Consider the following 15,877-nt stretch of genomic DNA (forward strand, 5'->3'; position numbering starts at 1 on the left):
CTGCATATTACTTTTCATAGTTTTGGTTATCAACATATTTGTTCGTGGGTGTTTTTTGTTTATTTGTTTGTGTGTTTTGCCCTCGTGAAAGACGTAATGATTTCTTCGTATCGAACATGAACTGCATGTTTACCGCATTCGATCCATCAAACTTGCAGTAACCTCTTCGGCAGGAGCACATGTCGCATTCCTTTAAAAACCACGTGTTTCACACATCGGCACATATCTACACACAGCGCGGCATTTATAACCGGAGGGCCAAACCCCAAAAAGTCGCTTACTTAACGAGTGAGTTGCACTCTCTCTACAAACTAAGTAGACCATGCTTATTTTCAAGTTTTTATTGTAACAAACAACATTCCACTGGTCTACCTCAAAAAATTTGTTGCGAAAGCCTCCAAATCCAAGATGGCCGCCATATTTACTGAATTTGTTATTTGAAAGATAGAATTTGATTGCAAAAATCAGATTTCAACAAATTTGATGTCATATGAAAGAGAATAAAATTTTCTACAAGTTGATACCATTTTTGTTCGTTATTGTGATAATTGGATTGAGATTTTAAGGAAAAAACACTCATTTTTTGATATTTTTCTGAAAAAAGGAAAATCATGAAAATGCTTGATTCAGCATAAATCAAAGAAAGACTGAAGGATTACTTTGACACGTTTCAAGAATTTTGTTTGACATATAATTAATATTTGAAGAAAATTAGGGGTCACTGCCGTTTCCGGTTCAGGAGTTATAATGTCTCAAACTTGAAAACTCACTATGTAAAAATGACCATTTTAGTTGTGACAAGACCTTGTTGGTCGTAAAAAAAAGCCTGCGCGCACCAAGACTACTACACGCACCACTGACACTGGCGCTTGTAGCAGTGCCAGTGGTGCGTGTAGTAGTCTTGGCAAACGCAGACTTTTTCTTTGACAAACAAGGGTTTGTGCCTGCAAACTAACTTTTCATACCGAGTGGTAGCTCAGGTGACGCTGATTGCTATTATTTCAAAGTAGATTGTTCTGAAGCAGATGAGATGAAGCAAAACATATCTTTCAAATAGAGGTAGAAGCTTGAAACAACCTTGCTATAGAAAGTTTAAAACAAAATTTGGATCAATCACTCAAAAAATTCAAGATTGCAGGCCATCAAAGCTGACATAGTGTATTGCGCCAAAGTAAATGTATCATTTCGATTTTTATACAATTTTATCTGTTTTGCTGTCTATTCATATTGTTTTTATATATTCTGAACATTTTAATGCCATTTCAAACCATCTTAGGTTTTTATGGAGACATTTTTCAGAATGCACCATGAATATTTCTCTAAAAAAGTTAAAAAAAATAAAATTAAAAATGTTTTTGAAAACCATGCAGAAATTAACATCTTTCCCATATAATCAATATTTGGAGAAAATTAGAGGTCAGTATTGTATTTGGTTCAGGAGTTATAATGTCTCAAACTTGAAATCCCATTTTACATAATATGTTATTTACACGCATCTGTTCCCAAAGACGTCACAGAGGGTAAAATCCAAGATCGTGCTTACTTTTCGAGTTCCACTCTCTCTATAAACAAGACCATACATAATATTAAGCATACTAAGCAATGTTCCGTAAATACACCTCAGCAGATTTGTTGCAAAGTACAGATGCGGTCCAACAGGGCCGCCATTTTATTGAAATTAACATTTCAAACAAATAAAATTTGATAGAGACATTGGATTGCAACAAATTTGATGTCATATGAAGGAGAGTAAAACTTTCTAAAAGTTGATATCACTTTAGCTGTGTATTGTGATATATTGGGGGGGGGGGATTGTTTGCTGTTTTGAAAAAAGGAAGAAATATAAAAATGCATGATTTAGTATTTATCAAAGAAGAACTGAAGAATTATTTTGAAACCTGCGATTCAGATTGAGATTTACTGAGATTGAGACATAATTCATATTTCTGGAATTACAGGCAATATCATACACTGTTGACAAGCTAACATCTAAAACTTGAAAAAATTATATTTATGCATTATAGATATTGCTTACAATGTGTTTACATGGTTACATGTCATACTGTAATGGTCTAGTGACTTGCAAATACCTGCAAACTAACTTTTCATGCCAAGTGGTAGGTGACGTTGGTCGCTATTACTGTAGCATTTCATCATAGTAGATTGTTCTGAGGCAGATAAGATTGAACAGAAAGTATTTTCCAAAAAAAAAAATAGGAGCTTAATATTTGGCACAAATTTTGCCAATGTGTAATATTTAGCGATAAAAATAGTATCCACAAAAATTCAAGATGGCGGTAATTAATCGAGGTTGTCGTTCAAGGCATTATTTATCATTAGTGCACGTAAAACAAAAAGCCAGCTTTACTTAATTCCTCAAACTAGTTCTAAACTGTGAGCAAGGGATTAATGTACAAACTTAAATCAGTATAATTAATGCTAAATATTGTTAGATATACTAAATAGATCAGATAAGAATGTTTTTTATGTCAACAGTTATCATGGTTATGGTGTCTTGAAAAGAAATGGTGATATCTCCGTATGTTTTAGGCTTTATTATAATTTTTTTACATGGTACCTAGAATGTTTTGTAATACAACTAACCTGCACATATAAATCGAATGTGATATCTCTCCCAATGGTAAACAATACCTTTAGTGTGCTGTGTCAAAGTCATCTCAACTTATAACTTATAATTTGATATGTTTTTATTAATCTTCTTATGCAATATTGCTGTCTATTACATGTTTCTATACATCCGAACGATATTGTACTAGTGTAAACCATATTGAGGGTCCTTTTTTTTTTGGGGGGGGGGGGGGGATGGAGCTCATTCCAGTGTTGGGTAAGGCCCAATCTTTGATAAAAAAGAAATGCTTCTGTATCAAAGATATGCTTTTTTACTTGTATGTTACTCTACTGTTGTAGAAACGTGAATGATGATGGTATATGTGTAATAATGTCTGATCCGTAGATGTCCTTGAAAGCCCTTCTGATCCGGTCCCCCCCCCCCCCCAAAAAAAAAAAAAAAAAAAAATCCAACATGGCGGCAATTTCTCAACTTTGCTCTTAAATGTGTTGTGCGAAATCACTTTTCAGTATATTGTTCGAATAAAATTGTCCAAATTGATTATTCGTGCTGTATATTCACATTTACAAATAATCATGCTGAAACTGTATTTCCCGTTATCAGATTTTTCTTACATTGTTTTTAGGCTGATTTCATGTGGGTTATAATGTCACAATTGATCTGAACTTATGCCATTGGTAGATGCTTTCCTATATTAGATATCAGGATCACTCGAGAGTGAAAATTTTCATTTTCATTCATTTTAGAGTGACCTCGGGGATCACTCGAAGAGTAACCAGTGATCCCTAAGGCAGGGCTCGACACTAACGGTGGTCCGGTGGCCCGGGGCCACAAAAAACGCACGTCGGGCCACCAAAATGTCAGAAATGAAGAATTTGGTGGCCTGATCGGGCCACCAAAAAAGGTCGGATATTTGCCTTTGGGCCACCAAAAATAAAAGTTAGTGTGAAGCTCTGCGTAAGGTCACTCTAAAATGAGTGAAAAAGAGCATTTTCACTCAAAAGTCAGTCCAATTTCACTCTAAATTCACTCCTCACATCAAAAGTAAAAACTTCCACTCGATTTGTTTTTTTCTTTTTCGGAGAGTAGAATATCACTGGTTTAAAAAATGTGTCCATAAAAACTTAAGACGGTTTAAGATAGCTCAACAGACAAATTTGTATCAAAAACGAAATAACACATTCAATTTGGCGCAATACACTATGTCAACTTTGATGGCTGTCATCTTGATTTTTTTTTTGAGCGGTTGATCGAATTTCTGTCTTAAACTATCTATAACAAGATTGGTGCCAAGTTTCAAGCTACTACCTCTATTTGATTTTTTTTTTTTTTTTGCTTCATCTCATCTGCTTCAGAACAATCTAATGTACTTTGAAATAATAGCGATCAGTATCACCTGAGCTACCACTTGGTATGAAAAGTTAGTTTGCAGGCACAAACCCCTGTTTGTCAAAGAAAAAGTCTGCATTTGTCAAGATTACTACATGCACCACTGGCACTGCTACAATCGCCAGTGTCAGTGGTGCGTGTAGTAGTCTTGGCGCGCGCAGACTTTTTTACGACCAACAAGGTCTTGGTCACAACTAAAGTGAACATTTTTACGTAGTGAGTTTTCAAGTTTGAGACATTATAACTCCTGAACCGAAAATGGTACTGACCCCTAATTTTCTCCAAATATTAATTATATGTCAAACAAAATTATTGAAACGTTTCAAGATAATCCTTCAGTCTTTCACTGAGTTATGCTGAATCAAGCGTTTTCATGATTTTCCTTTTTTCAAAAAAATATCAAAAAATGAGTGTTTTTTCTTTCAAATCTCAATCCAATTATCATAATAACCCACAAAAATGGTATCAACTTGGAGAAAATTTTATTCTCTTTCATATGACATCACATTTGTTGAAATGTGATGTTTCTGTCGAAGTCTATCATTTAAATAACAAATTCAGTAAATATGGCGGCCATCTTGGACGCCATCTTGGATTTGGAGGCTTTCGCAACAAATTTTTTGAGGTAGACCAGTGGAATGTTGTTTGTTACAATAAAAACTTGAAAATAAGCATGGTCTACTTAGTTTGTAGAGAGAGTGCAACTCGACCTCTGTTTTTAGCTTTTGGCCCCCCGGTTATTAGCGATCATCAATATGGCAGACTTTCCGATTCCAGTCAGGGGAAAAGAAATAGGAATACTTCGGAAAATGATGATGCTTCAAAATCCAATAAAATGAAAGAGCCAGAAAACAATGCACGATTATGTTTTATAGTAAACAATAATTTGAAACACCCAACAGAATTTTGCATTCGCTCACACAAAAGCTCTCTTGAGAAGAAGAAAACATTCCCCCTCCCCTGCTAGGTAGTGGAAGTTTCCATAACCAGCCCAGCAAGTTTTTGGAGGTACATACAGTGTGTACCTGCACTAGTACACAGTCATAGCGAGTAAAGCAATCAATCATCGCTGAACATTGCGTAATTGGGAATCTTTATTGTGCTTATTGGCTTTCGAAATTTCGTTGTCTGACCCTTCATTCAAGTACCGGTATATGCAAAATATAGGGCGGAGCTTGCTCGGATCAACAAGGCGGCCAATCAGCGTCCTTCTTATATCCCTTACTCGGCAGAGACTGACAGAATGCCATTCCGTATACACGAAATCCTTTCTGTGTAACACGAAATCCGTTTCGCATGGTACGAAATCCATTTGATATGGAACGAAATGCATTCCGTGTGCAACGAAATCCATTTCGTCTGCGACGCAATACATTTCGTACGGTACCTTACAGGGAAATGACTGTTGTTGTTCAATTCCGTACACAAAAGGGAGTGTAGTTCAGTTCTGTTAGACCCTCTACACGAAATGCAGTTTGTAGAACCATTCCGTGCACGAAATTGTTTTGTAGTTCATTTCCGTACACGAAATGATTTTTTTTTAACAAAATAAGATTCTGTTACGAAATTATATTTGCCATGTCATTCTGTCACAAAATGAAAAAGCACAAGTCTTTTTTGTAACAAAATGAGATTTTGTTTACAAAATAATATTTGTTGTTTCATTTTATAACAAAATGGATAACTGTTTTCCTAATTTTGTAATTAAACCAGATTTCGTTACAAAATGAAATTGTTTTGTTACGAAATTGTCTGTACAATTTCATTTTGTAACGAAATAGATTTCAGTGTATGATTTCTGTAGTTTTAAGGTAATTTCGTGTCTTTTTGGACGGAATTTTCAAGCGAACAGTTGGCGCCCCATATGCACGCACCATGGCATTACTACAGACTGCGCAATGCGCAGAGAAGACAACGCAGGCAACGTTACTTAGCAACACCTACGCACTTTACTCTTGATGACAGCTCAACTTCGGTAATCTTTCTATCAGTGCAAACGGTGATCGGCAGTATCATGAACAGCGCCCTCTACACCACCGGGACGCGTGCTTTTTTTAGACGGCACAGATTGGGGACCCTAACCCTAACCCTAACCCTAACCCTAACCCTAACCCTAACCCTAACCCTAACCCTAACCCTAACCCTAACCCTAACCCTAACCCTAACCCTAACCCTAACCCTAACCCTAACCCTAACCCTAACCCTAACCCTAACCCTAACCCTAACCCTAACCCTAACCCTAACCCTAACCCTAACCCTAACCCTAACCCTAACCCTAACCCTAACCCTAACCCTAACCCTAACCCTAACCCTAACCCTAACCCTAACCCTAACCCTAACCCTAACCCTAACCCTAACCCTAACCCTAACCCTAACCCTAACCCTAACCCTAACCCAACCCTAACCCTAACCCTAACCCTAACCCTAACCCTAACCCTAGACCCTAGACCCTAGACCCTAGACCCTAACCCTAACCCGACGTGTTTCCCATAGGTTTAATACATGCTTGCCCCTATCTGTGCCGTATAAAAAAAAACGCCAACGGGACTATGCCCTGTAACGAATGAGCAAGGGAAAATTAATACAGGCGGATTAAAAGCCAATGAATTTGTTTTATATGGAATTGCACATTCAGTTTCGGTTGCCTTAAAGGAAATCAAAGCCCATCCCATGTATAAGGGGAGATTGAGTGAAAGCAGCAATATTGGGAGAATACGTTTGTGAAAGTTTGAGAAAAATCGAACAATCGATTCAAAAAGTTATGAATTGTTACAGTTTCGGTGCCATCGCTGCTTACGAAGACTACTGCAGTTCATGACGTCATTTTGGACAGTAATGTCAAGAAAATGCAAGAATTCCACAAAATCTAATTCGTCGTGAAAACTACACATTTAATTGACTTTTTAAGGGTTATGATTTTTCTGAAAGAGGTAAGTCAATTGGTCAATCATGATTCTAGATATATGAAATTATTTTGAATTCTCTTCATATTTTTTTCTATTATCATTTTGAGGTTTACTATGTGAACACCTTTTGAAAAAGTGGGCTTTCAGAATATATATATAAATGTATATATTACATACATTATATATTTCATCTTTTGGAGAGTTGTTTTGTGCCCCAAAGACTATCAGTACTCTTTTTAGGTCATTCAAAATAATGTTTGTGATTACCTTATTTTCTGCCATTCTTATTATCATAAAAATAAATCGTCCTTAATAGGGTAGAGGTGCGTTCCAGGCACTTTTGTCATGGGTCCACACATTTGAGCCAAAAGAGAGACATCTCATCGTGGTGATGTCCTCGAAACAAGAGGGGAAAAAAAACTCAATACTATAACGTCTGTGTGAAACTTCTTCCCTCTTTTGTCTGACTGACGCCTCGTTTGTCATTTTCTTTGTCGGATGGGGGGGGGGGGGGAGGAGGGAGCATTATTTTTCTGTCATTCTTTCTTGACGACCTTCTTATGAGTGGTATTCATTTATTTTTGATTCTCACTCGCCGTACCTCAATTACCTCCAGACTGAAGTGGAAAAAAAGTCGTGTGCAGCCACACAATCCATCTACATTATACAACATCAATGTGTCTACTGGGGTTAAAGGGGATGTGTCTACTGAGGTTAAAGAGGATGGCTAGTAACTGATCAGAGGAAATCAGTGGCAATGCTGGGCCATGATTGTTCCAATCCTTGTGGGATTATTTTAAGAGTACATTATATATCTATTGTTGTGTGAAAATTGCTTCAGAATGGTCTCATATTCAAGTAATGTGCGGTTCAATGTTTCCAGGTTAACATGCCTGTACAATGACGGGGCATTAAGCTTGAATATGAGACCATTCTGAAGCAAATAATAACACAACAATAGATATATATTGTACTCTTAAATGAATCCCACAAGAATTGGAACAATCATCTCCCAGCATTCGCACTGATTCCCACTGATCAGTTAATAGCCATCCTCTTTAACGCTGTCATGTAGTCATGCAGCCCAAGATGTAATGGTTCACGAGCCACACGGATCCCGAGCTAGTCACTATTAAAGTGAACTAGCCCAACGAGCTCAACATCCTGTCAAATTGAACCATAAGCTACAACGGTCCACGAGCTAGATGCTATGGCCCGAATTCACGAAGGTGGTACAAATGAAACCATGTTTTAAATCATCGACAAAAACCATGGAGCGCCAAGTGTCGCAAGAAATATTTCGTTACGAAATTGGTCATTTCGTTGATGAAATGATTATTTTGTAATGAAATGAAAACATTTGTAAATAAATGAACATTTCGTCCTTATTGCTCGTGGGCGTCTATCTCGTGACACGTCTTACTCGTGGGCGTCTACAGCTTGGGGATGACCTCCAAGAGTCGACGTGAACAGCCAACAAACAAACACCTATGACGGCGGTATTGGCAACTTCGTCCTTCTAATAGAGAAAAAGAATAGACTACGGAATCACAAAGCCAGTAGATTATGAATTCTTTTTACTATTTTTGTACTATTATACTTCGGATCTGTTTGTCCTTCTATTGAGAGCTTTTCGTGTCTGCAAACCCCAGTCTCTGAGCACCATTATATGAGTCTTTCCCTTCATTTTCTTTTCATTTTGGCCGAATTCTTCATGCCTGTTTTTTTTTTTTTTTTTTTTTTGAGAATGTAGAAGTATGTGCGTTTGTGTGTGTTTGAGTTTTGGTGTCCATCTATTGTGGAACTGCTCCTTGCAAGTTATCTTATTCAATCGTGTTTATTTCTTTACCCTGAGATCTACGCTTGGAACAAAAACAAAAAAAAAAATGAATTGGTGCTTATTGGATCTATTGATGGTCAAAACTCTTAGTATGATTATAATATGCATAAATCTAACATGCTATCTGCCCTTCCATATTGTTGGAAAGCAAAATAATGTAACTTACTGAACAATATTTTTGGATCGATGGTACTGCTGTGAAAATGTTTACATTAGCTATGGCACGCCAGAGGGGAAATTATTTCACTATTCGTCTTTTTCAAAAACAGTTTATTTATTTAAAATGTTTAATAATGTAACTTTTTTAGAAAACCATTCGTCTTTCGCATATCATTTGTCTTATTAAACCATTCATCTTTTTGTAAATTCGCCTTTATGTAAACCATTCGTCATTTGTAAATCATTCGGGGTTTTTTGTAACCCATTCGTCTTTTTGTAAATCATTCGTCTTTTTGTTAACCATTCGTCTTCTTGTAAACCATTCATCTTTTTGTAAATCATTCGCCTTTTCGTAAACCATTATTTTTTTTGTAAACCATTTGTCTTCTTGTAAACCCATTCATCTTTATGTAAATCTTTCGTCAATTTGCAAACAGTTTGTCTTTTCATAATCATTCTTCATTAATTAGCTGTCATTTGTCTTTGTCCGTCCGTCTGTTTCAGCATGGTATTTGTCTTTACGTTACCAGATTCTCGCAACTTTTTTTCGTTTTCTGCGAGACCGGTTTCTCTCGCGAAAACCATAATCGATTTCTCTTTGCGAAAGTCGTTTCTCTTTTCGAAATCCATTCGTCTTTCAGCAAAAGTTGTTCGTTGTTTGGGCACGCACGCGCGATTGAGCTGATCACGTCAGAGAGCTAGCTCGCGTCGAGTCTAATTGGTTGACAAAAAGATGAATGGTTTACAAAAAGATGAATGGTTTAAAAGACAAATGATATGCGAAAGACGAATGGTTTTCTAAAAAGTGAAATGGTTTTTAGATAATAAAACTGTTTTTTAAGAAGATGAATAGCAATATAATTTTCCCCTCTGGCGTGCCATACTTCAACACATTTACTGCTATGCAGTTTCATTCAATATAATGCGTTTTTCATTTTGGATCTTCGATATCATTTCTGCTAAGAGGTTACATAAGCTTTGAATCAATTTTTCGTCTGATTTGTTAAATAGTCTTCCTAATTGTATCAAAATATCTTCTAGTCAAGTCTCAGTCAAGGCAAATATGAAACGACATTTATTGCCGTTGTATGAATATAGAGTGATTGTCGATTCTTTTTTATTATTCCATCACAGTTAACTAAGTTTCAGTTTTTCTTTTGGATTGTCTTTATTTTCTGATGTATTATATCATTTTGATTTGATTTTTTTCATAAATTAGTCCGGATTGATATCTGAAATTCTCAGAAGGTCCCATGTTTGATGAAACACAGCGTGCGGACACAGTTTATAATTTCCAAGATATACTTTATTCTTTCCACCACAATGTTGTTTTTCAATTTTCAATTCAATTCAAAGGTTTTATTTTCACTTCTTTCAACAGAATGTACAAAAAATATAGATTCGACATGCGTTTGAAGGAATGATACATAGATAGCAAAGAATAACATTTGTCAATAATCATTACAAAATTAGGCATTTTTCATACTGACATATTCATACATTCTGCGAAAAAAAGTGGAGGTACCCACTCAAAAGTCTATGCTTGTACAACGTGGGCACCTCACAGGAGGGAAAAAAAGTAAAAACTTAACTACAAGTGTGCGGGATGAAAAAAGAAGTGGAAAAGGGGAAAGGGAAGAAGCAGAAATACAAGTAAAGAGACGAGACAACTAAGAACAAAAAGCCTAGATCAATCGGTACACTCAAGATCAAAACCAACATAGACTATTAGCCATATTAGAAGTGTAGAGCGTTGAAAGCGACGAGAAAGTGATATATACAATTGTATGGAATTGCTGATAGCAGAACACATTATCTGTTCTGTGAAGGCACGTAAGTTTGAAATAAGAAAAACAGGGGATGCGATTCGCAATTCCGCGAAAAACGCGACCTAACAAGCCTATGAAAAATCAATAGCATCCTGGTGCTTACAAAACCTACTTACTGAAAAAGATAAACAAAATTAATTTCTTTCTGTTACATTATAAGACTTAAAAAGGAATTATTTCAATCTTTTTTAAAATGAAAACAAAGAAGGAGCATTTTTTATGTCTGGACTAAGGGAGTTCCAGAATCTTGGGCCTGTATAAATAAATGTCTGCTGAGCTAACACAGTTCTAAGCAGGGGCAAATGAAATTCATTAGACTGTCTTGTTGGGTAACTATGGTATGTCTGGTTACGAAGAAACATAGTTTACATACTGTAAGAAGTTTACATACTGTAACTCATGTCCATACACGCTATGCATACATAAACATCATGTATATTCTTTTGTATATATGAAAATTAATCTACACAGTTTTCTTCAATCAGCATTAACAATAACTAAACAACAAAACAGTATGCACTTGCACCCTAACTCACCTTAACACTGAAGAATTGTGTAGCTACCCTACTCGGTTATACAATTTAAGATGAATGAAATGATCACAAATAAAAAGAAGTACAAGCCATAAGCTTTTCCAGAGGCCGCCATCAAACTCAAAACGGTCTCCTGCATTTTGTATGTATCAAATCGATTGAATAAGCAGTGTTTTTACAACTGTTTTTGTATGATTATGATTCACCCACACCGTATTTCATTGTTAATACATTTAAATGATTACGTATACAATGATTTTGTGTTGGATATTATGTGATAAGTATTGGAAAATTGTTTGTTACGTTGTTTATACTTTGTGAAAATGCAGAAATGAAATCGAGTCAAATCAATAAAATGAAATAAAATAAATACGGGTACTCTGGTTTTCTTTCTTCCCCACTTCACACTTGGATTCTCATTCCAACCCTATCTTCTGAAAGTCATCATTATCGCTTATCTACATAGTATTCTATCTTGGTAGGGACCCTCTTCACCAGGCTGTGCTTAATCTGGATCTCTCTCACAACATGCAATGTATAAGACTGCCACATTATGTAACTGACATATGCAAATTTTCCCACGTGTATGTGTAAATGACAGCTATATAAATGTGTGTTAAAATAAACTGAATCTGAAACTAAAACTAAAACGATATATATATATATATATATATATATATATATAGATAGAGAGAGAGAGAGAGGATTAATATAAGTCATTAGAGCACAGGCGGGGGCGAAAGCATGGTCGGGATTTTCTTGAATAGGACCACGTTCTGCAGTGGTGGCTGACGTGCAATTCTTATGCAATTCGTCCAACTGGAGCAAGTATTTTTCTCCCAAGGTGCCGGTGTGTTGGTATCCATCCAATCAATTGCCACCTTGGGTTGGGACATGATTCCTTGCCGTCGCTGAAGCTGAGGGCACCCTGCGGCAATTTTCTCTGGACGGCGTCGGTTTTCGGCTCAGAGCATTTTTGCCTCTCCCCCCATGCGGTCAATTTCCTCCTTGGAGAGCCGTTCGACGCGCCGGATATTGTTGCTGCGGCCGGTGTTCATGTCTTTGGCAGTCACGTTCAAGATGCCATTGGCGTCGATGTCGAACGACACTCCGATCTGTGGTACCCCTCGAGGAGCAGGTGGAATATCGGTTAGCAAGAACCCTCCAAGTAAGTTGTTGTCCTTTGTCATTGACCGCTCTCCCTCGAACACCTGAATGAATACACCTGGCTGGTTGTCTGCATACGTTGAGAAAAGTTGAGTTTTCGTCGTTGGAATAGTCGTATTCTTCGTGATGAGAGATGTCATCACACCACCAGTTGTTTCAATACCAAGAGAAAGGGGAGCTACGTCAATGAGTAAGAGATCCTGGATACCCTCGCTCCGATCACCAGACAAGATGGCTGCCTGGACTGCTGCACCATAGGCCACAGCTTCATCTGGATTGATGAACTTGTTCAGTTCTTTGCCCTTGAAGTGATCCCTCAGAAGCATCTGTACTTTTGGGATGCGAGTCGACCCTCCAATCATGGCAATGGATCCAATCTGTCCGTTTACGAGGTTAGCGTCCTTCAGTGCTTTCTTTACTGGCTCAAGGGTTACCCTAAAGAGATCACCGCATAATTCCTCGAAGCGAGCTCTGGTGACGGTGATGTTAAAATTGATTCCTTCGAAAAGAGAATCCACTTCCATGTTGGTCTCTATGATGTTCGACAAAGTCCTCTTCGCTTGCTCAGCTGCAGTTCGAAGGCGACGAAGGGATCGTGGGTCGGAGCTAAGGTCTTTCCCATGCGTGCGTGTGAATTCTTGAACCAGATGGGTAATGAGCCGGCTATCAAAGTCCTCGCCACCTAAATTGGTATCCCCTGATGTCGATTTAACCTCAAAAATTCCTTCGTCAATGGAGACAATAGAGACATCAAATGTCCCTCCTCCAAGGTCAAAGATTAGCACATGTCGCTCCCCATCCTCATTTTTATCGAGCCCGTACGCCAGGGCCGCCGCTGTTGGCTCGTTGATGATACACATGACGTTCAGACCTGCCATTACCCCTGCGTCTTTTGTCGCCTGGCGTTGAGCGTTGTTGAAATAAGCCGGCACGCTGATGACGGCATCGGTAACCTTCTGACCCAGGTACGCTTCGGCTGTTTCCTTCATCTTGGTCAGGACCATCGAGCTAATCTCTTCCGGAGCAAAGGTCTTTGTTTCTCCCATGTACTCTGCCTGCAACATGGGTTTGCCCTCGCGGACAACCACAGTGAAAGGCCAGTGCTTCATGTTGTCTTTAACCACTACATCAGCAAATCGTCTGCCCATTAATCGTTTGACATCGAAGATTGTGTTCGTCGGATTTCTAGAAATGAAATGGAGAGGTAACAACGAAAACTCAAACAGAGTCGACACAGTCATCCAGTTTTGGTGGTACTTTGCCGCAGAAAATATCATCTCATTTTAAACAAAATTTGCAATTCTGAATCTTACTGCCATCTAATTCAAAGGGGGGAGCAGAAAACTAGTTTTCGTCAAGCATCTTGCACGAAATCAGAGAGAAATTTAATGTTTTTGCCATCATTAGAAAAAAAAAGATTTTTTTTTCTATCGAGTAAAATGTGCTGCTGATATCGCAAACATTGACAGTATTGAGAACATTGGCATATATAATATACATTGGCATATATAATATCAAATTAACACCATGAGTGTTAAATCAAATACCGATCAAATGTCAAGAGAGGACCACAACAACAGGTGTAGAGAGTACATTTTGATGATTTTGAAAAGAGATCACCTAGCACTTCGTGGTGATAATTTGACACTGTGGTATAGCTGGTGGTATTTTGACACTGCGCTAGTGTTAATTCAACAATGACACTACATTGTGTTGATTTGATGTTTCTGGTGTTAGTGTCAATGGTATAACACCAGCCAAGTGTCAACAGGAGTGGTCTTAAAATCAAAATTTACTTTACCAGAAGTTCTCGTTAGTCTCGTTGAAGTTCCAAATAAACAAGGAAAACAAGAAAAATCATCTGACTAAAATATTAAGAAAAAACAGTTTCATAATTTTAGGAGGTGTTAATCTAACAACACAAATGAGCACCGGAAATTTAACACCAGCTCCGTGTTTCATTTTCAACATTGGACTTTTTGCAGTAAAGACGTTGGCGAAGTTTACAAAATCTGCGGGAGACCCCACACAGTTCTTCCGACCATTTTTACGAACTATCCGCAATTAATTGTTTCCGAACTTTTTGAAACATTTTCACGAGCGTTTGGTGCATGTGAGGTATCGAGCTTCACAATGACTTCATTTCATTTCTCTACAGATAAGTTTTCTACAAATCATGATAACATACTTCTACACATCAAACAAACATATATAGTCACGCAATTAAAAAAAAACCGTGCTAATGCAAAATTGTATTCGAATATGAAGTTCATTTGTGGGGGAAGGCACATCCCTTGTGTATACAATATGTGACTGCCCGAAGTTTGGCAGTGGTATACGACGACATTCGTATACGTTGTAAGAATTGCGCCAGAAAAAGAAAAATGGTTTACAGCTCCACATACTCGAAACACACTCGAAAAACAAATCTGAATGTTGGACTTTGCCATTTTCGTTTTAATAGTCGCCTCCTTCCCAAAAACATTCGCTCGCTTGGTGAATTTGAAAGGCATCCTCTGTGCTATCACAGCGGTGGCAGCCACACCTGTTTCTCGAAGCAAAACATGTAATTTTAGTACTACATACTTTGGTTGACTGTCGTCATTGCATCTATGTGTTATATCACTGCAACATGAAAGAAAATACTACCAACGAGAAAGTCCTAAAGCTACTGACTGTAACTCACAAAACATAACATGGGTTTAAAGCCATAACTTTAACGAAAAAAAAAAATCAATGCAAAATGTGGCATTGAATCAAACGGGTAAGCTTACGTGGCGGCTTGGTTGATGGCTTCATCTCCAACCAACCGTCCCGTGTCGGTGAACGCGACACAACTCGGTGTGGTCCGGTGTCCCTGCTCGTTGGCAATGATCTCGACTTTGCCATTCCGGAAGACACCGACGCAAGAGGAGGTCGTTCCCAGGTCGATTCCAATAGCTGGAGCCTTTCCCTGTGCCATTTTGTCCTATGGTGTTGCGAGACTGGTGTATAAATGCCAAGATTGTGCCGACAAGGATCGAACAAAACTAAAAATCTCTCCAACAAGTTGAGGTAAACCCAAGTGACCAAACTCGTGGCAAACTCACCTGATGTGCAGATAGAAGAGAACCAGCACTCATCTCTTATACCGAGCAGTCTGTGTTGTTGAGAAAGTGGATGGCAGTATAGTGTAAGTAATGAGTAAAAATAAAGCACCTACAGCCCTGATTAGAAGTGCGCACGCGCGTCTGTACGATAAACCCCACTGGAGCATTCTCCTCCCGATGTTTGTGTGTGTGTGTGGGGGGGGGGGGGTGTGCTTTATGTCATCTTTATAGTTGCTATTTTTCTTTATATTGTCTGGTCGATTGTTTGCTTTATTGTTCTCCTTCATCTAAACTGTCCATATGAACAAGTGGACCTTTGGGCTGGAATTGTGAAAGATCGCGAGCTGCAGCTTAAACGATTAAAAATCTACCAAG

At 37.9% G+C, this 15,877-nt stretch overlaps 1 pseudogene; it reads right to left on the bottom strand.

Moving 5' to 3' along the window:
• Nucleotides 1–11,965: 11,965 nt before the first annotated feature.
• On the bottom strand, nucleotides 11,966–15,375 carry LOC139730105 (heat shock 70 kDa protein 1-like; annotated as a pseudogene).
• Between the last annotated feature and the right edge of the window lie 502 nt (nucleotides 15,376–15,877).

The sequence above is a fragment of the Diadema antillarum genome, unplaced genomic scaffold (genome assembly GCF_040938485.1).
Source record: "Diadema antillarum isolate AM-2024a unplaced genomic scaffold, OU_Dant_1.0 seq00000291_RagTag, whole genome shotgun sequence".
Classification (NCBI taxonomy): domain Eukaryota; kingdom Metazoa; phylum Echinodermata; class Echinoidea; order Diadematoida; family Diadematidae; genus Diadema; species Diadema antillarum.